The sequence below is a fragment of the Dipodomys merriami genome, unplaced genomic scaffold, assembly GCF_024711535.1.
Source record: "Dipodomys merriami isolate MVZ:Mamm:240054 unplaced genomic scaffold, mDipMer1.0.p SCAF_8, whole genome shotgun sequence".
NCBI lineage: Eukaryota > Metazoa > Chordata > Mammalia > Rodentia > Heteromyidae > Dipodomys > Dipodomys merriami.
The window spans coordinates 5,472,855-5,493,559 of NW_027206401.1; the positions used below are offsets into that span (position 1 = coordinate 5,472,855).

At 46.1% G+C, this 20,705-nt stretch overlaps 1 protein-coding gene across 3 annotated transcripts in view; it reads right to left on the reverse strand.

The window, feature by feature from the left end:
• The window catches only part of Mas1 (MAS1 proto-oncogene, G protein-coupled receptor), a 44,464-nt gene that overhangs the window by 13,379 nt on the left and 10,380 nt on the right, over positions 1-20,705 (reverse strand). The window contains exon 3 of one of the 3 annotated variants that reach the window (XM_070010964.1): positions 17,626-17,683. The exons of the other annotated variants lie outside the window; for them this stretch is intronic. The gene's annotated coding sequence lies outside the window, so the exon portion shown is untranslated. Of the gene's footprint in view, positions 1-17,625; positions 17,684-20,705 lie in introns of those variants that run through there. 3 annotated transcript variants of the gene reach the window in all.

The window sequence follows — 20,705 nt, forward strand, 5'->3', positions numbered from 1 at the left end:
TTCTGGGGCAGAAGGAACACAGGGCAAGTTTGGCATTGTTTAAAGAATAATAGGAGAGTCTGGCCTAGAATCAGGCCTCTGTGTGGTACCCCTGGCAGTGGCTGGTACTGAGCTCTCTGAAGTTGGGCCCAGCGATCCTTGTGCTGCATGAGCCAGAACCACAACACACGGCAGGCGGCCATGGCACAGGGAACTGCAGCCAGCCGGGTAAAGCCTCCTGGCTGCAGGAAGCACAGCAAGGTCAGGGTCATGGGCTCACAGTGGACATGAAATGCACAGCAAGGAAGCAGGAAGGAGGCGGCTCCGCCCTCCTCCAGCCTTCTCACCGGGGCTCACAATCAGTGACCCTGAGAGAGAGACAGTACAAAGCAGATCAGCTCAGAGACCCGGGTCTCTCTTATCACCACACAGCAGGGCAGTGGGGAGGGGAGGAAGGGAGGGAGGAAGGGAGGGAGGGAGGGAGGGAAGGAGAGAGGGAGGGAGAGAGAGAGAGGGAGGGAGGGGGAGAGAGAGAGAGAGAGAGAGAGAGAGAGAGAGAGAGAGAGAGAGAGAGAGAGAGAGAGAGAGAGAAAGTGGCCTGGGCTCTTCCCTGGCCCCAGGGCTGGAGCTCCTCTGTTGCTTCCTTAGCCTGCTTTATTCATTCAGGCAACAAGTCCTGCTAAGTGTCAGAAATTGTTCTAGAGGATTTGGCATTCACCAGAAGGACACAGTTGCTGCAGGGGCCTGGCAGGCAACCGGACTTTTTCATTACTGCAGCCTTTTACCCCCAAGTTCAGCCTCTGGCTCCACCATGCCCTGTGGTGCTGTGTGGTTGTGGGATTGGTGGTGGTGGTGTGGGTTGTTGTGGGTGGTTGTTGTTGTGGGATTGTGGTGCCAGAGGTTGAACTCAGGGCCCTGTGCTTGCTTAGAAAGATGACCTGCCACTGTCACCACCCTTCCAGCCTTCCTGTTGTGTTGGTTATTTTCAAGGAAGAGTCTCACCTTTTGCTCAGGCCAGCCTGGGCCGAAGTCTTACTTGTGCTTTCCTGTGTCACTGAGGGTGATAGGCGCAGCCCATTATGCCAACCACTGTGCTTTCTCCATAGCTTGGGTAACAGGTGTGAGCTACCACACCCAGTCATTGCTGGATACGGAGTGCCATGAACATTTATGCTGAGCTGGCCTCAAACTCTCATTCCCCATGCCCACTCCCAACTAGCTAGGATTACAGGCTTGAGTGCCACACCCAGCTTCTGTGTTCTTGAATGGTAGGAAAATATACCCAACATGAAATTTATCATCCTAGTCATCTTAAATCAGTTGCATCTCCTGCATTGACGTGGTTGTGTAAACACACACATTGACATGGTTATGTAAATGTGTATGGTATCATGGTTGTGTAAATGTACATTGGCATAGTTGTGTAACTCTGTGTATTGACATGGTTGTGTAACTGTCACCACCGTCCATCCCCAGTATTCGGTTCAGGAACTGAAACTGGCCAGCAAACGTTAACTCCCTAGTCCCTCCTTTCCAGACCCGGTAATCATTCCACTACCCCAGGTGCCTGTGTAAGTGGAATCACACAGTGTCGGCCATTTAGGACTAGCTTGCTCCAATTAGCAAAATGTCCTCACAATTCACTCCTGTTGTAGCAGGTGCCAAATTTCTTTCCTTTCTAGGGAATTATAGTCCATGGTAGGCAGCTTTCATATTTTGCTTATCCATTTCTTCATCAGTGGGTATTTTATTTGTGTCCACCTTTTGGTTGCTGTGAATAACTTGTACAAAGATTAATGTCCAAGTATCTGTTCAAGTCCTTGCTCTCAATGCACATATATTTGTGTCTAGGAGTAAGGTGTCTAGATCTCCTGGTATTCCAAGTTTAACTCTTTGAGGAACAGACACCCTATTTCCCACCAAGGTGGCACCATTTTACCATTCCACCAGCAACAGGAATGCATGAAATTTCTAATATCTCCACATCTGTGCCCCTATTTGCAATTTTCCTTTTTTTTTTTTGCCGGTCCTGGGCCTTGAACTTAGGGCCTCGGTGCTGCCCCTGAGCTTCTTTTGCTCAAAGGGGAGCAGTCTACCACTTGAGCCACAGCACCACTTCTGGCTCTTTTGAATAATTTGTTAGAGCTAAGAATCGCAGTTTCTGACACAGAAAGTGGGTCTTTCGAAGGGTTCGGAGAGGGCATGTGAAAATGTCAGTAGTTATCTCTGGTGTGGGTCGTGGGTCTCTTTTAATTCTCTGTTTTTCTGGTTGCTACTTTCTAATAAGCACCTCTGGGGTTTTAATTGGGAGAAAGGTAAACACTGTCGTGGGCATGCCCTCCATGGCTGCAGGAGGTCAGGGAAGAACAAGGGGGCCATGGCGTCAGGGGAGTCAGCTATTTCTGTGCGTGTTGCTATTGTAAACAGCCTTGCTTTGCTCTCTAGACCTGCGGGTGTGGGAAGGGGAGGGCCAGGAGAGCTCACTGGAATGTAAGACCCTCCCCAGCCCTCAGCTCACCACATCCGGCCACTGAAGAACCCCAGAAGCAGGGCAAGTGCCATTGGCTGTTGAGGCTTCATTTCTAAGGAACCTGGTCTTCTCCACCCCACAGAACTCCAACAGCTTCAGAGTCCTCTGTCCCTGCCGAGTGGGCTAGGAGTAGCTCAGATTCCCACTCTCACACATGTGATGGCTTTAAATATCATTCAAAGAAACTTATTTTTAGCGACTTTACAAGATCCATGAAGCTGTGCCCACATCTGCTAGCCAGAGACTAGACGAAATCCTGTCACTGTGAGATCCTTTGTTAGTCTGGATTCCCCAGAGAAACAGAACCACTAGATTGTCTATGCCCATCCTAATATATATATATATATATATATATATATATATATATATATATGTGCATTTATATATATGTGTGTATATACATACACACATACATACATAAATATATGCATGTGTGTGCAATACACACAGAAAGAATCCTGAAATCAACACTTTACACACTACTCACAGAGAGAGACAGACAGAGACAGAGACAGAGAGAAACGTGTGATAAGGATCAGGATCCTGAGGCTGAGAAGTCCCGCTTGGGTCACAGCCCCAGGCTGGAGATCCAGAAGAGCTGCGGCTGATGGCGTAGGCTTGTACTGAATCCCTAGGCAGAATAAGACCAATGTCCCAGCTGTTGAGCAATGACTGGATTTTCCCCTACTTGGCTTTGTTTGCACTAATGAGGCCGTGGACAGATTCAGTGAGACCCACCAACACTATAGAGGGCAAGCTGCTTGACTCAGTCTACTGATTTTGTTGCTAATTCACCCAGAAACATCCTCAGACCTAAAAAAGCCAACCCACGGACTGACTCTGTGTTGCTGACACTGGGTCACGGCCGTCACAGGTCACAAGCTGCAGCAGCGTCACGTCACAGCATGGCGAGTGGCATTACCCAGGCATGCAAGACTTCTCTCTCGTCCCTTTCCCTTCTTGGAGTGGCTGTGCCTTTTCCCTCTCGGGACCACTCTGAGGCCTCTGGGAGGTCCTGGGCTGGGGGGTCCCAGGCAACCGTGCCCTGGCCCAGCCCCTGAAGCTTGCTGTACAATGCTGCCACCTTGTGGTCCTCCTCTTCCTCCCATGCTCCTGAAATCTTTCATCTGGCCACAGGTATCCTCAAGGTATCACCAAGAGCTTTTTTTCCACCCTTTCTGCCTCTGTCCAGACCCTTGTTCATCTTCAAATCACCACGTCCTTTGCTCTGTCCTCAAGTTCCTTGATTCCTTTATCCATAGCCAAGGACTTCCGGGGTCGATGCATGAGATTTCCTTCTTTTCACCGAGTTCACTAGGCAGAGCTTCAAACTCACACTTCTTTGAGGCCCAAAGGATGATGTCTGCAGCTGATTATCTATTAACTTCAAAATAAAAACTGCGCTAGACCAGGAAACTCAAAACAAATATCCATGCTGCAAGTGAAAATAATTTCTAGATGCTTCTGAATGCAAACAGATTTACTGAGAATTATGAGTTTCGTTTAATTTTGTGGTTGTTTTGCTGGTTTGGGAGAGCCCCTGGCTTGTGCCTGGCACAAAACAACCCTGTGTGGTTGACATTCAAACACGGGAGGAAGTTAATCATCTGAACCAAGACTACACCATTAGCAACCCTGAAGACCATCAATAGTCACTGGCTGCCATTTGAACAAGTAGGGAAAAGATGACAGGGACAACTATACAACCACATTTATGAAGCATGGTATTTTTCTTTTGGCTACAAAATCCTTGGAATAATGTTAGGGAAAATATTCTATTTATTGTTGTTCCTTTTAAAATAAGAATATAAATCTCAGGTTTCAGTAAAGTTTGCAAAAACAGCATTAGGAGGGATATAAGTTCCTTCTGAAATAAACATTCAAGATTTCTAAATTTAAATAGTGAGGTTTGTTCCCCCTCATATCCTTATTTGGTAGGAAGAGGCTGATTATTACGTAATCCTGTCTGTGACCGAAATACAATGTAAATTAACTAAAAGGTCAAACTGTACCTTTGAAAACTACCTTAGGGGTTGGGAAGGTGGCTCAGTGATAGAGCTCTTGCCTTGCATGCATGAGGCCCTGGGTTCAATTTCCCAGCACCACATAAGCAAAAAGAAAAAAAGCCGGAAGTGGCGCTGTGGCTCAAGTGGTAGAATGCTAGCCTTGAGCTGAAGAGCTGAGGGACAGCACCCAGGCCCAGAGTTCAGGCCCTATGACTGGATCAAAAAAAGAAAGAAAGAAAGAAAGAAAGAAAGAAAGAAAGAAAGAAAGAAAGAAAGAAAGAAAGAAAGAAAGAAAGAAAGAAAGAAAGAAAGAAAGAAAGAAAGAAAGGAAGGAAGGAAGAAAGAAAACTACCTTAGCGGAGCACTGATAGTTCATACCTGTAACATTAACTACTTAGGAGGCTGAGATCTGAAGATTGTGGTTTGAAGCCAGCCAGAGCAGGAAAGTTTGTGAGACTCTTATCTCCAATTCATCATCAAAAAGCTGGAAGAAGAGCTGTGGCTCAAGTGGTAAAGCACCAGCCTTGAGCAAAAAGAAAAAGAAAAGAAAAAGAAAAGCTCAGGGATAGTGCCCAGGCCCTGAGTTCAAGTCCAGTACTGGCACACACACACAATTTAAACAATTTCTTTATACCAATTTTCTTTTGTCTTATTCTTTTCCAGTTGTCTATTTCTTCGGTAATTAATACATATATTTAGAAATGTTTTTTTTCCTTCACAAAAATATTATGCAAAAGGAAGAGTTCCTCACAAAAACCTGACAGAACTTGTCAAATGTTATTTGCAGCCTGTCAGCAGAAAGCTAAAGAGGAATGTATGTGCCTGAGAGCAGACATAGCGCCAAAGCTGAGTTCTGAAATGTCAGAGCCCTGGGATGGAATGTCTTGATATCTGCCATCTGCCTGAGATATGATCTGTGCGAAAGCACTATTGACTCCTGCCAAATGCAGCATGCCCCAAACACTTATAGGGGAATTTGCTCTCGCTTCAAAGTTACATAGCACTCAAATGGGTTCAGAGTTGGGACTCCTGGAGGGGAGTTCCTGAGTGAGAGAGTGTGAACCAGACATAGATAGCATCTTCCCAAACTGCCTGCCACTCAGCCTCAAAGTGATTCCACTCCTGATTAGATGAAGGCGATCAAACTCCTCCACTCTGTCCCACTGAAGTTTGCAAGGGGGGGGGGGGAGGAAGAGGACCCCTGCGGTGGAAGATAAGGCCCCCAGTAGGTTTCATATTAAAATTCAGTGGATAGGGCTGAATTTTAATATAACAGCTTTCACTGTAATTACGTGTGCTTCATTTTATGCATTTTTAAGAAGGAGCCTTAATAGAGGATAAGTAATATTGAAATATGTTGTTTCTATGTATGAAGAGAAAGAAAAAAGAAGTGCTTAGCGGAAAGAGCTATTTCTGGGGTTGGCATCTTGGGGGAGAAGAGGGTGGGTGGGCATGGCTTCTCCCTCTGGCCAACGACCCCAGGCCTTGCTGAAACTGGTGCAGCTGGTGCTCGGGGCATCTGGCCCAGGCTCTCCTCGCCCTTCGAGGCCCTTTCCCTCCCTCAGGAGCCTAGAGCTGAAGCCTCAGGCTCCTGACCTAAGCATGGCTTTCCACAGCCGTCAAGTGCTGCCACTTCCAGAACACTGAGTCTCAGCCGGGCGACAGCTGTGCTGTGACCACAGTCCAGGCAAGTGCTGGGAGCATGGCTCAGCAGTAGAGGGCCTGCCCAGAAGTGCAAACCCTGAGTTCTAATCCCCTGCACCTCCAGAGCAAATTGTGCATGAGCTAGAACATACATAGAATGTACATAGAAGAAATCTCCCTCCAAATATAGCGATATATCATGCATCTGATACAGACGTATCAGAGAGAGACACAGGGAGGGAGCTAGCAGCTGTGTGGCGGGGCTGAGTGGTCAGAGCTTGGCTGAGGGGCTGGGGAAGGCACTGGGCAGGGAGGCTGACCCCCTGAGGCAGAGGCTGCTGCAGCTCCTCCACACCTCCAGCCTGGGACAGGCTGGTGCTGGTCAGTCCTCCACACAGCCCTGCATGTGAGGGACCCTGTAGCCTCCTGGGAACCAGAACTCCCATGATTCACCTCTCCCTTACCTTTGTATGGGAACAGACTGGTGCAGGCAGAGAGAGGAGAAGCAGACCACAGACTCCCCCCCCCCCCCCCGCCGGAAGCCCCGGCGGGACCCCCGTGGGACGGGATATGGGTGGGGAGGAGCTGGGAATGTATCCCTCTCAAAACAGAATTAAACACTGAAGGGAAAAAAATGACGCACATTTCCACATTTCTTATACACAATGTGCAGAATTCAAGCAGAAATCACCAGCATTTACAAAAAGAACCAAAAAATCAAAGTGAATCGCATTTTGGCATATTAGCAACAAGCTTAACTAAAACGAAAACCACCCACCACTGTCTACAATAGCACAAAAATTATAGGGCACCTAGAAATAAACCCAACAAGACGTGTAAAGATCGTTATATAGAAAATTACACAAACCGAAGGAAGTCATGCTTAAAGATCTATCCATGGCAATATATATAGATAGGTAGATAGATATGAATTGATATTTAATATCTTAAGCATTTAATTTTTCCTCAGAAATGATCTTTTTTCTCTCTCTCTTTGGTTGGTTATGTGGCTTGAACTCTGGGCCTGGGCACTGTCCCTCAGCTCTTCGGCGCAAGGCTAGTGCTCTACCACTTGAGCCACAGCGCCACTTCCAGTTTTCTGGTGGTTTATTGGAAAGAAGAGTCTCATAGACTTTTCTGCCTGGACTGGCTCTGAACTGTGATCCTCAGATCTCAGCCTCCTGAGTAGCTAGGATTACTGGCACCCAGCAAGGAATGATCTATTTTTGCTATAAAGTCAAACAAAATCTCAACGGGATTTTTGTCTTTTAAAAACAATAAAATGGCTTTATTCAGATATAACTTGTGCATCATATAATTCATGGTGCTCCCTTGGTTTTTAGCATGTCCCTAGACAAGATTTTCCTAGAACCTGAAAAAAAAAAGAATCTAAAATGTATGTGAAATGTCAAAGGCCTAAGTTAGGTTAGCTCCTAGAAAACCCTGAAGTGTGATTTATCTTGAAGTATTCTCCAACAAAATGAGGGTGGGTCAGAAAGGAACACAGAAGGAGCTGGGTAGAGCCTTTGTGAATGAGGTAACAGGATTGCCTGAAATCAGCACTAATGCAAAGCCAGAGCAACAAAGGCAACGTCAACTTGCTAGAGATTCTTTCAAAAGGCAGCCAGTTGGGCCTTGCTCGTTCTGGGAGTGCTAGGGAAGGAGCTGTCCTTGAATCTTTTCCAGCCACTGGTAGCAGCTGGTGGTCTCTAAAGGGTGTGGCTTGTAGCCACATCATCCAACTTCTGTTTCTGTCTTCCTGTGACCACCTGTGCTCAGTCAGGTATACTCTTATGATCCTCCGGACACCAGTCTCGGGATTTAGGGCTCAGTGTAATCCAGTGTGACCTCATCAGAATTTAATGCCAACTACAAAGACTTTATTTCCAAATCCTGAGGTCCCAGGTGAACACAAATTTGGGAGTAGGTTGGGATACTATCCCACCCAGAACCCAGATACATGGCCAATAATCATTGAAAAAGTGGCCATCCTCTTTAGGACAGTGGTAAATGCAGATCCAATCTGTAGCGGGCTACCTACCACGTTACACACTCTGCATGAGCAAACGTGGACAAATTCTGGAGAGATGTGAACCTACTAGATTCCCACCTTGTAGACGGGAATATAAATCGGTTCACTCCACCTGACCTGCCCGTGATAGAAAACACTTCCATATTGATTGGTAAATCTGACCCAGTAGTGCTATGCCTAGATAGATGCTCACAAGACATTCTTGAACAAGGGGCTGGGAAGGTGGCTCAGTGGTAGAGCACTTGCCTTGCATGCTCGAGGCCCTGGGTTCGATTCCTCAGCACCACATAAGAAAAAAGCCAGAAGTGGCACTGTGGCTCAAGTGGTGGAGCGCTAGCCTTGAGCTGAAGAGCTGAGGGACAGCGTCCAGGCCCAGAGTTCAGGCCCCACGACCGGACCCAAAAAAAAAAAAAAAAAAGAAATTCTTGAACAATAGATGAGGACATGTGTAAAAAAGTTCTTAAACAGCCATGTTTCCACTTAAAAGTAAAAATCTGAAATGAAGCATCATACATTACATTAACCCATGGGATACATTTTAGCTGTCAAAATAGAGGAGCTACTTTACGCAGCAATACAGGACAATCAGGGCTAGGGATGGATGGAGCTCAGTGGTATGGCATTTACCTATCATGTAAAAAGGATCTAGGTTCAATCTCCAAGATTAAAATATATGTATAGATAGATAGGTACATATATAATATGTGTATATATATACATACATACATATGTGTGAATCAATGAACACAAGATAAAGCGAGAAAGAACTATTTGCAGAAACAATATAGATTATATATATATATACACACACATACATACATATATGTGTGTGTATATAGATATATAGATATAGATATAGATAGATATAGATATATAGATATAGAGAGATATTATCAGTTGTGGGGTTAGAATTCTGGGCCTGGGCACTGTCCCTCAGCTCTTTAGCTCAAGGCAAGTGCTCTACCACTTAAGCCACAGTGCCACTCCCAGTTTTCTGGTGGTTTATTGGAGATAAGAGTCTCATGGATTTTTCTACCTGGGCTGGCTTTGAACCGTGATCCTCAGATCTCAGCCTCCTGAGTAGCTAGGGTTACAGGTGTGAGCCACCAGCACCCAGCTAGATTATAATTTTTATAGAGATAAAGCCACACAAAATTCCCCTATAAATACTATCACCTACATGCGTGACAAAATGTTTTACTTTTTATTTTGTTTTTGTCAGTCATGGGGCTTGAACTCAGGGCCTTGGCACTGTCCCTGAGCTTTTTCACTTAAGGCTAGAGTTCTACCACTTTGAGCCACAGTGCCACTTCCTATGTGTGACAAACTGTATATTAATGGCAAGAAAGGGAAAAAGCACATTTAGGGTAGTCGAAGGTACAGGTTTAAGTAAGTGAAATGTGGTCTTCACAGCTGCTTTGAAGGGATTTTCAAAAGCAGAATTTGACAGTGACACCCAGAAGCAAGGGAAAACACAATTCTTATTTGTTAGTTTTTTTTTTAATGGAAAACTTGCCTAGAAAACCCCTTCAAGCCAGGTGCCAGTGGCTCACGCCTGTCATCCTAGCTACTCAGGAGGCTGAGATCTGAGAATCACGGTTCAAAGCCAGCCCAGGCAGGAAAGGCTGTGAGACTCTTATCTCCAATAAACCACTAGGAAACCAGAAGTGGTGCCGTGGCTCAAGTGGTAGAGCGCTTGCCTTGAGCTGAAGAGCTGAGGGACAGGGCCCAAGCCCAGAGTTCAAGCCCCGCGCCCAAAAACAACAACAACAAAAACACAAAAAACTCATTTAACATTTCTTGAGAGACAAAAGAGGCCTTTTTGAGATCCTTGCCAGGGACTAGAGAGTGGGTGGGCTGGTCAGAACCATTTTGGCAAAGGAAGAGGCACCACAAACAGGGAGTGGGCGGGGGTGCCCAAAGATTATGTTTAAAAACATTTAAGCTCTTGAATGAAAGGCATAGATACTTGCTAATGATTATATCATTTCTTTTTGCGTGTGTGGTACTGGGAATTGAGCCAGGTCCTTGTGTGTGCTAAGCAAGCATGCCACGAGAGCCACATACCCCAGCCCACAATTCAGGCCTTCAATTCCCCTTGAGTGCTGTTAACTCTCCTCTTCCTCACACAAGTTTCATTCTTCTTAATGCACCGTTCAGGTATTTTGTCAGGTCAGTTCGCCTTCTGTTTTAGCATCTAGCTTCTCTGCTACTTTTTGCAAGATGCCTTCGGACTGCCCTTCATGTTTCCAGCTCCATCTGTCTTGTGTTTTTGTTCTGTACCCTCCAACTTGCCAGATTCTGCTCTAGAACATTCAGCATGGTTCGCTTCCCTGGCGGCACAGGGCCCAGGATCCGCTTTTACTGAGGAGCGACCCGCAGGTGCAAACAACGCACTGAGCAGAGCTTTCCAGATCTCTCCGAGGCCCAGCCCTGGGTCGCAGAGCCGAGGCCTCGGGTATCTGAGCTCTTCCCTTGCTTGCAGTCAGAGGAAGCACAGCTTCACACAGAGCCTCCCTTTAAAACCTCACATGACAACATGGGTGCAACCGGTTCCGTTTCCACCACAAAGTTTAAACACCTCCTCACAAGTGCAGCAGCTGGGGGAGGCGGACAGGGAACACGGAAAGAGCCAGAACAAAGAGACTCAGCTGTCTAGTCTTCTTGAGTTATCTCTCTGAAAGAAAGATACTAAGCTGGAAGGAATAGCTTCATCTCTCCCTGTCGTGTCTGACACATCTGTCTCTTAACTTCCTTTTCAGCATCAACAGTGAGCCCACTTCTTTGGTCAGGATTGAAATGAGCCTAACTGTCTGAGTAGAATGGAAGTCTAGAGGCTGGACTCAGGCTTCGCTCAGCACTGGAGGCTGAGAGGGGAGCGAGGAAGGGGGAGGGGACTCTGAAATTGGAGCCCTTGGTCCCAATCCCTGTTTGTGAGGCATTCTGCAGGGGCGCATTCAGAGCTGGTTGGGAGGCAGTCTGGTTTGGATCACTGTGGGTCCTTTCACGGGGTGGTGTGCATGTGTATACAAATGCATTCACTGAAATATGGTAGATTCAAAGGAGAACTCGAAAAATGCATTCCTTAGAAAGGCAAAGCCAAAGTTCATCAAAATAAACACCAGGAAATGGGTGAAAGGGGTGAAGGGCTGGAGTAGGCTTAGACAAACAAAGAAGAGGGGGAAATGCACACAAAGATCCGACGTATATCCTACAAAATTAGGAAGAGTGAGGGAAAGGGAGGGGAGGGGGGAATGGATGAGAACGTGAAAGGGGTGACATTGATCAAAATATAACATATTCCTAAACCACTTCCTTAAATGGGAACTCCTTTGTACAACTACTGAAAGACAATTCAATAAAAATCAAAAAAGAAAAGAAAGCCTCGCATCATACATCACCGTTTGAATTCCGTTTCTACCATTTACAAGCTGTGTCACAGTGGACCATAAGATAGAGACAATGATAGTGCCTTTGTAAGGCTCTAAGTATGAGATGAAATAAGATGACAGGAAGCTCTAAGAAAAGCACCTGGCGAATATCAAGGAGCCGCTTGGATGAGTGTAGCCGTCGTCCTTCCTGCCTTAGCCAAAGAGGACCCATCCCGAGACCAACAGCAGATGCCTGGGGCCTCAGATCCCTGTCCTTCTGCGTGGCCACATGGTGCCCGTGCCTCTGTCATCCTGCTCTGCACGGCCTGGCGCCTCCTTTGCGTCTACGCGTGGCCTTTGGAACCAGTACTGAGTAGAAGAAGGTTTCCTGAACATAAGCCCTGTGATGTCTCCACAGCTAATCTGATCACTGACACCCCTACTGAGAACCGACCCGGTGAGCAGCAGCCACAGTGTGGATGCGCCAGGCAGGGGACTTTCACGTCCTCAGTGGCAAGGCCAGATGGTGCGAGATTTGGACTGGTGAACAATGTAAAATACATGAGCTATTTATCTCTAGAGTTTCTCATTTCATATTTCCAGGTCCCAAGTAGCAAACCAAAGCAAGGCAACACATAGATAAGAGGGGTTGCTGTCGTCTCTAGTTCTTACAATACCTCATATGTATATTACTCATGCAAAGAATGCCTCACAGCTACAACCAGTTGGTATTGCTCCTGGACTCGGGTTCATTCAGAAAAGAACATGGAACATAGAAGAATCATTGCAGAAAATCAATGCTCTGCTTCAGTCACAGAGTCCTAGCTGGACACTGAGGGTTCATGCCCTGTAATGCTAGCTACATGGAAGGCTGAAAGCAGAAGGATAGTGGTTTGAGGCCAGCTGAGACAGACATGTTTGAAAGACTCAATTTCAAAAATAACTAGCAGATATAGGGTTGGAGAAGTGACCAGAATGGTAGAATCTTTGCTTGTGCAACTCCGTGGGTGGGGAACACACAGAGTCCTGCACACACTCAGACTTAAAGCTGCCTACGTTTCTGTAAGGAAGTTTGATCCCTTACTTTCCTGTAAGAAACCATGGTTTGGGAGGGAAAAGCAAATATTTTATTATTACTTTTTTTGCATAAATATTGATGTTTGAAGTCCAGGATTTATATTTGCTAGATAGGTGCTCTACCAGGCCAGCCATACCCACTGTCCCTTTTTTGTTGTTTTTTGATGAAGTCTTATTTTTGCCCATGCTTGACTTTGAACCTCATATTTACGCCTCCTACATAGCTGAAATGAGAGCCTCGTACCACTTATGTGATAATATGGGTTTCATAAACTTTTTGCCAAGGCTGGCTTCCAATCATGATCTGTCTGATCTCTGCCTCCCAAGGCAACTTAATTCTAGTAGTTACATCTCCTGAATATGTAACATGATTTGTTTTGTTGATAATAGTGCCACTGGTATTTTATTTCACATAAATATCTGGTTTGCTTCAAATTACTAAATTTTTATTGCCAAGTTAGACCATCAGGCTAGTGGTGAGAAACCTTATCACTACCAGGTCTCAGAACATAGAAAATGTTAGTAGGAAGACTTCAGGTGACTAATTCCTTCAGCAAATCTCCAGCTAGGAACTTACAAATATGAAAATGGAAGGAAATATGATACTTCAACCAGGGGCTGGGAAGTTGGCTCAGTGGTAGAGCGCTTGCCTTGCATGCCTGAGGCTCTGGGTTCGATTCCTCAGCACCACATAAGCAAAAAGAAAAAAGCTGGAAGTGGCGCTGTGGCTCAAGTGGTAGAGTGCTAGCCTTGAGCTGAAGAGCTGAGGGATAGCACCCAGGCCCAGAGTTCAGGCCCCACGACTGGACCCCCCCCCAAAAAAAAAAAAAAAAACAAGAGTCAACAACCATACAACAAAGGATCTGAATGATAGTTTGGGGAAGAAATATCAATTTGGGGGCTGACAGTGATTGTAAGAATGATTAAGAAGAAGACTTATGTAAATGCCTCAACAACAACAACAAAAATCAAGGCCAGCTGAGCTCTGCTGGCTCACTCTATAATCCAAGCTACTCAGGAGGCTGAGATCTAAGGATCATAGTTTGAAGCCAGCCCAGGCAGGAAACTCTGTGAGCTTTTATCTCCAATAAACTACTCAGGAAAAGCCAGAAGTTGATGCTGTGGCTCAAGTGGTAGAGCGCTAGCCTTGAGCTGAAGAGCTGAGAGACAGCGCCCAGGCCCAGAGTTCAGGCCCTACGACCGGACCCCCCCCCAAAAAAAAGGTAAGCCCAAAATGAATAACCACAATTTTTAAAAATAGAACCTTAAAATCAAAGAGAGCATGGAATAAGGCATTTCAGACTGGGAAAAAAGTCCCAGTCTACATTATACAGCAAAGCTGTTGTTTATAACAAGGAGAAACAGAAAATGTTCCATGAGAAGACATTTATGACCTCTAAGCCAGCACTACAAAACATACTCAAAGGAATTCTACATACAGAAGAGGAGAGTCAAAGTAAACAAGAAAATATGGGTTAAAAATAAAGAACAAAGCCTGGTGCCGGCGACTCACTCAGGAGGCTGAGATCTGAGGATCACGGTTCAAAGCTAGCCGGGGCAGGAAAGTCCGGCAGACTCTTATCTCCAATAAACCACCAGAAAACCAGAAATGGTGCTGTGACTCAAGCAGTAGAGCTCTCGTCTTGAGCTGAAGAGCGCAGGGACAGCACCCAAGCCCAGAGTTCAAGCCCCATGACCGACCAAAAAAAAAAAAAAAAAAGAACAAAATGGCAAGAAGTGCAACATACCTCCCATAACAACACTGTATATTAATGGTTTTACTTCTCCAATCAAAAGACATAAACTGGTACATTAGTTTAAAAAGCAAGAGCTAGATGTTCATAAGTCACAAGAAATGCTTAGCACTGTTAGCAAAACAAGCTTTGGGGAAAGGGTGGGAAAAGATCTAATCAAATAGAATCTAAAACAGGCCGGAGTAGCTGCACACATATTTCATAAAGTAGACTGCAACCAAAATTAGTCAGAATAGACCCAATCACTTTGAATTAATAACGGGAAACCATTTACCAAGAGGAAATAATACCAACTGACATACATGTGCCACATGTTGGTGTACACAACTTCATCAAGCAAGCACTGCTGCATGAAAGAACATAGACCAGGAGCTTTACTTTCCAAATGATCTCAGAGAGGAATGTTTTATACTTGTTGCTATTCGCAAACCTTTGCAGACTAGTTTTGTTTTTGCAAGACATAATAAATTACTTTAGAAATGAAACAAAACAGTTATATAAAACGCAATCCAATGTTTGAATCACTCTCTTCAACCATCACAAAACTACTCTGTCAATGTGTCTACAGTGTGTCCACATGCTTATTGTCAATCTGCTCTTACTGTGGTCAGTAAAGTAACCCACGACCTGTCTCCCCGCAGTCAGAGACCTTCCCTAATTCAATCCTGATGACAAACCCTGGTGATGGTCAGGGGCTGAGGCCTTTTCTAGGGACACTTGCCTAGAATTCACATGTTGACAATTCTAAACTCTGAGACATCAGTTTCTACCTCACTGGTGGTGGTCACTCAGGGCATTGAGTGAGAGGTCACAAGTTCATGCAATCTCACACACCATGTCAAGCGCTCACCTCGCTCCAAACTCCTCTATGCTGTGACCTGAATGAGGCTGAGAAGGGAATGTGTAAAGGTCTGGCGGTATTCTATTCAGAGCCCTCAGCGATGTCCTGCCGTTATCAGCATGATCTTCTCTCATCTCATCTTCAAAGATAAGGAAAATGATTGAGAAGAAGGTGTATTCACACTACTGTAACAAAATACCCTAGACTTGGTAGCTTATAAACAACAGAAATTGATCTCATCGTTTTTAGAAGCCCAACTTGGAGGCACCATCAGAGCTTTTGTCTGGTGAGGGCTGCCTCCTGGCTCGCCAACAGCACCTTCTGACTATGTGCAAAAACGGATGGCAAGAACGGTGTAGCCCTATGGGGGTGTGTGCCTTTGAACCCAGGGCCTGGGCGCTGGCCCTCAGCTTTTTTGCTTAAGGCTAGTGTTCTACCACTTGAACCACAGTCCCACTTCTGGCTTTTTGGTCACTAATTGGAGATAAGAGTCTTACGGACTTTTCTGCCCAAGCTGGCTTCAAATAACAATCCTCAGATCTCTTGCTTCCAAAGTAGCTAAGATTACAGGCGGGAGCCATTAGCACCAGCCAGGGCCTCTTTGTAAGAATACTAATCCCATTTATGACCACTTTGACATCATGATCTATTACCTCCTGAAGGGTTCGCTTTTAAATATCATCACTTTGAGAGTTAGAACATTCTCCCCAACCCCCCCCCACCCCCCTGATTTCCTTCATTTCTCTTTTACTCTTGATTCTTGCTTTTTTTTCCCTTCAAGACAGTCTTTCTATGCAACCCAAACTGTTCTCCACCTCGTGATCCTCTTGCCTTTGTCTCTGAAGTGCTGGATTATAGGCATTTTCCACCATGCCTAGCTTGGGGTGGGAGGGTCTAGATGTCAAACTTGAATATTAGAAGACAGAAGCATTCAGAACCCCGCAGCTGGGACAAGATCTGTAGGGAGAAGTCAAAACAAGCAGGGATGGCCTAGGAGCACTGAGACTTGAAGGTCACTGTGGAGAGGGCAAGTAGCTGCCCACCATCCTCCAGAGGACAGAGGCAGGCAGGAAACATGGGTGGACCTGGAGGACTGAGAGGTGAGCTCTGTCCTGTGGAAAGAACACTGGCTCTCATAGTTCTCGGGAGTGACAGAAGACCCTTCCAACTTGGAAATGAACCGGGAGCCACCCTCATTCTTCATCAATGGAAAGAAAAGGCAAGATTTTCCAAAGCACTGTCAATACCATCGTATTCTTGCTGGGGCTCAGTGAGATGGGGAAAGGAGGAGGGTCACGGTATCCCTGGGCCTCCCCTGCTCTCACAGGAAGAGGGTGCCAGGAAGTGCTGGGGCCTCAGTTCCATTCTCAAAAGCATTCCAGGGTTGGATTTTAATGATGTCTCTTTGGGCCTTCATTTTGTTTTTATGTGTTTTCACTTCCTCCGTTTGCCTAAAAGCAAATCACTCCGAAGGGTACACTTTGATCAAAAGCACACATCAATAAATCAGTGTGAAAATGACCTTTGCAACTGAGCTCCTGAAATATTTATCCCACAGCCCGGGACAAGGCTTATGTTCCTTGCTTAGGACAGTGATGGCTAATCAACCCAGTAATAGAAATGTTCTGGTTTTAAATTTGTTACCAGCTACATTTATTCATGCTGTACCCGGGAGCCATATGGGAGGCTTTTATTTCCTCTAAAAGCCCAACAAAAAAATTCTTATGCATAAATATTTCATTCCTGATATCATAAAAGCTTCCCATAATTCCCTCAAAACGAAGGGAATATAGTTTGGTATGAGTAAATAAAATGATCTCTGGGCTTAAAATTGGAATTATATTTACAGGCAATTTACTTTTCACAGGAAATATCTCACTTTTCTGTCATAGGATTGGCCAAGGTCAGAATCTTTCCACCTGGCACCCTTGGGCTTGGGGATGGCACGCATGTTAGTTCTAGTGCCAAGGTCATCCACAAGGTCAAGACTGGCAAGCGGATATGCTGTGGTTACACTGAAGAAACTTCCAGAGGGGGAAATCCTCAAAACACCCCTAAGTTAGGAGTAACAAAGTATAGCCACCATCAGATCTGCCTGGTTTTGCAACCATCTACAAGCGACAACTTAGTTTAAAATTTTTTAATAGCTGAAGGGGAAAAGGGAGAGTGGTTACCACATGAAGATCGTATGAGGCTGTCCGTGAGCACAGTTACTGGGGCTCAGCCATCCCCAGGTGTAAAGGTGCAGCCTGGGCTGCTCTGCTCTCACACATAGCGCAGAGCTGTGCCTCCCTTTCCGCGGCCTCAGTGAACTGGTGGCGGAGGGGCGGCATCACAGGAGACTGCACCTGCTGGGAAACACAAATTCTAACCTGGTGTGGTGGAGCGTGTCTACAGTCCTAGCACTCTGGAGCAAGTGGATCCTGAGTTTGAGACCAGCCTGAAGAATCTTGGAGAGAGAAAGGAGAAAAGGGAGGGGAGGGGAGAAGAAAGGGAAAGGGTATGGGGAAGAGAAGAGGGGAAGGGAGGAGAGAGGAAAGGAGGAGGAAGGAACAGGGGAAGGAAGAGGAGAAAGAAAGAAGAAAGAGAGGTAAGGCAAGAAAAAGTAAATATAGAGTGTGAGAAGGATTGTTCAGTCAGCCAAGTGGGGGTTTTTGGTTTGTTTGTTTTGTTGGTCATGGGGCCTGAACTCTAGGCCTGGGCGCTGTCCCTCAGCTCTTCAGCTCAAGGCTAGCGCTCTACCACTTGAGCCACAGCACCACTTCTGACGTTTTCTGCTTATTCGGTGCTGAGGATTCGAACCCAGGGCCTCATGCATGCAAAGCAAGCACTCTACCACTGAGCCACCTTCCCAGACCCAACCCAACTCTGTGGAAAGAAAGCTGGTGCTTGCTTCCCAGAGTGATGGGAAAAGCTCACCTTCATTCTGCATTAACTTGGTGCCCACCACAGAGACTCCTGGCTGCCCAGCACACTGAGAAACACACCAAGTACCTTGGAAGTTTGTGTGTGTGTGTGTGTTTACATGTATATATACATTTTTACATGAGATAAATATGTATACATTGATGTCATCAAATGTACTGTCTTAACCATCTCATGACGTGTAATACGATAGTATGAATATTAAACAGCTCTGTTAAACACTTCTAATCCCTAGAATTGTTTTACTTTCTGAAACTCCCTACCCATTGCACCCTAGTGCCCAGTTCCTCCTGTCCCGGCCCCGGCCCTGCTCTCCACTTCCACTCTCTGAGTATGTCTTGTTGTGCACGCGCTGCTTCACTTCACGTCACAGCCGAAGGCGTGGCTACTTTGAGGGAAGGGAGGTTTCAGTTCCCAGTTGCCAGAAGCATTGTTTCCTTTCCTGGGCACAGCCGGGACCTGAGGTGGGCCTTCTCATCCCATTAAGCAGGTGCTGCTGGCCAGCCTTGGAGCTGTTGTGTGTGCTGTGATTTGTGTTTTTTGGGAGTCACAAGAAGGACTCACGAAAATAGCGCTGAGACCCAAAGAGAGGCGCTAGGGCTAAGGGTTAAGGACAGAAGCCTGAGAGCCAGTACTTCTGTAGATAAAGGTTCCCATGTCCTGAGGGCTTTGGTTTCCCACACCACCCTGTCTTATTTAGGAGTAAGATGTTAGATAAAAAGAGAAGCTGCTTCCTGTGTGAACCAAGTGCCAGAACACTCCAGAGCCCCCGCTCCTTCCTTCCCTGTCTCTGCCTGCTTCTCATCCCGTTCAGCAGCCCGCAGGCCAGGGCCGCTCATCTCCCAGCGTTCCGCTCTGAGGAGCAGCACAGGAAAAAGCATGCCTGGCTTGATTCGTTACCCTGTGATGCACACAGGTGACGTGCACAGCCCGTCTCCCACTTCCAACCTTCACTTACAGCCTTTTGATTTTATGGTGCTGTGAGTACCACATACATTCAATAGAAACCACATCTGGAATTATGAATTTAGATCTTTCTGCAGGTTAATGACAATCCTCTCTGGAGCCACAACTCGCACAACTGTAAGAGAATGGTCTGAGACGTAACAGTATTCTGTCATGCCTAGGATGGTGAAGAGGTGTACTCAGTGTATTCTTTCGTTCAGTTTGAGGCTGGGTCTTGCTATACAGTCAAACTGGCCTGGAATTTATTATCTTCTTGCCTGTGCTTCTTGAGTTGGTATCACTGTGCCTAGCAATCCTGTGCATTTTCAATGCAATTATACGTTTCAACTGATAATGGGTCTCAAGAGTAGGCTGTATAACACCAGCCCACCACTCCTGCGTCATCCACCTCTGTTCTCATCACTGTCAGACAATCGATGCCACGGGGAGCTGATCTGTGCGGGGCTTCCTCTCCTCTTGGCAGAGGTCAGGCCCATCTTTGTCTTGTTCACATTACAGAGAACATTGCTTACATTATGGCAGACAAGGCCATCTACAAGGCATCGTCCTTCAAAAAGTTAAGAAGTTTTGTATTTGTCGTCCTGACCTCCCCATTCTATCTGAGGAAATGTAATAAATGGGGGTGTCTGGTTGGTTCACTCCATTTTCCTTAGGGAAAAATTCCTCCTTAGAACCATGAACTATGGTGTTAGGTTCTCCCAAAGGCCCATGTGTTAAAGGCTGGCCCAGGAGCCTGTGATACTGTTGGATATACGGGATAGAGATGGGCAAGAGCTGGGTCATGTGAGATGGTTGTAAAGTGAGTCTCCCAGAATGCTCAGAAACACCCCTAAATGCCTCTTTTGTGGTCATTACACCCCAGTTTTCTGGTTGTCTAGATCTTGCGAATAGGGTAGATAATTGGTTTTAACTGAAACCCTACCTTAACCTCAAGTACCCTTTTCCTATGTAACAGCTCATGAATATTACTTGCATCTCATGCATCTGATTTTAAAACTTGGGAATGAGCATTCAATACATCTGAGGTTGATAACCCAGACTGTGAGTCAAACGTAATCGCTCCTAACAGGAGTGTCCTCAAAACCCTCCCCAGAGAACAAAGGAGGGATCAACCCAGACGGAGGGGCTCTGGAGCCCTTTGCCCGGAGCCTGCTGTCTCCCTTGACAGTGCACTTCTGCTTTTGAGTGAACGCTACTGCCTAACAACACGCTCCTCTTCTCTTGGACCAATTATTTGATTGACACTCAGTAAGAACCGGACCAGATCCCTGCCCACCAGTAACCCAGGACCTATGGGAAAGAAGTGAGGCCATTCAGGGTGTGTCCTTGAAGAGGATATTGGGACACTGATATCTTCCTCCCTTTGCAACCTGGTCACCATGAGGTGAACAGATCTCTTCTACCTTGCACTCCTGCCACAAATACACCAAGGCCCAAAAAAGAAATGGGGACCAAGCAACTATCGACTGAAACCTCCGAAGCCATGGGCCAGAACAAGCCCTTCCTGCTCACATGCGACGGATCTCAGACATCTTTCACCACTGCAACAGAAATCTAGCTAACATGGGTGCAGGTTCAGT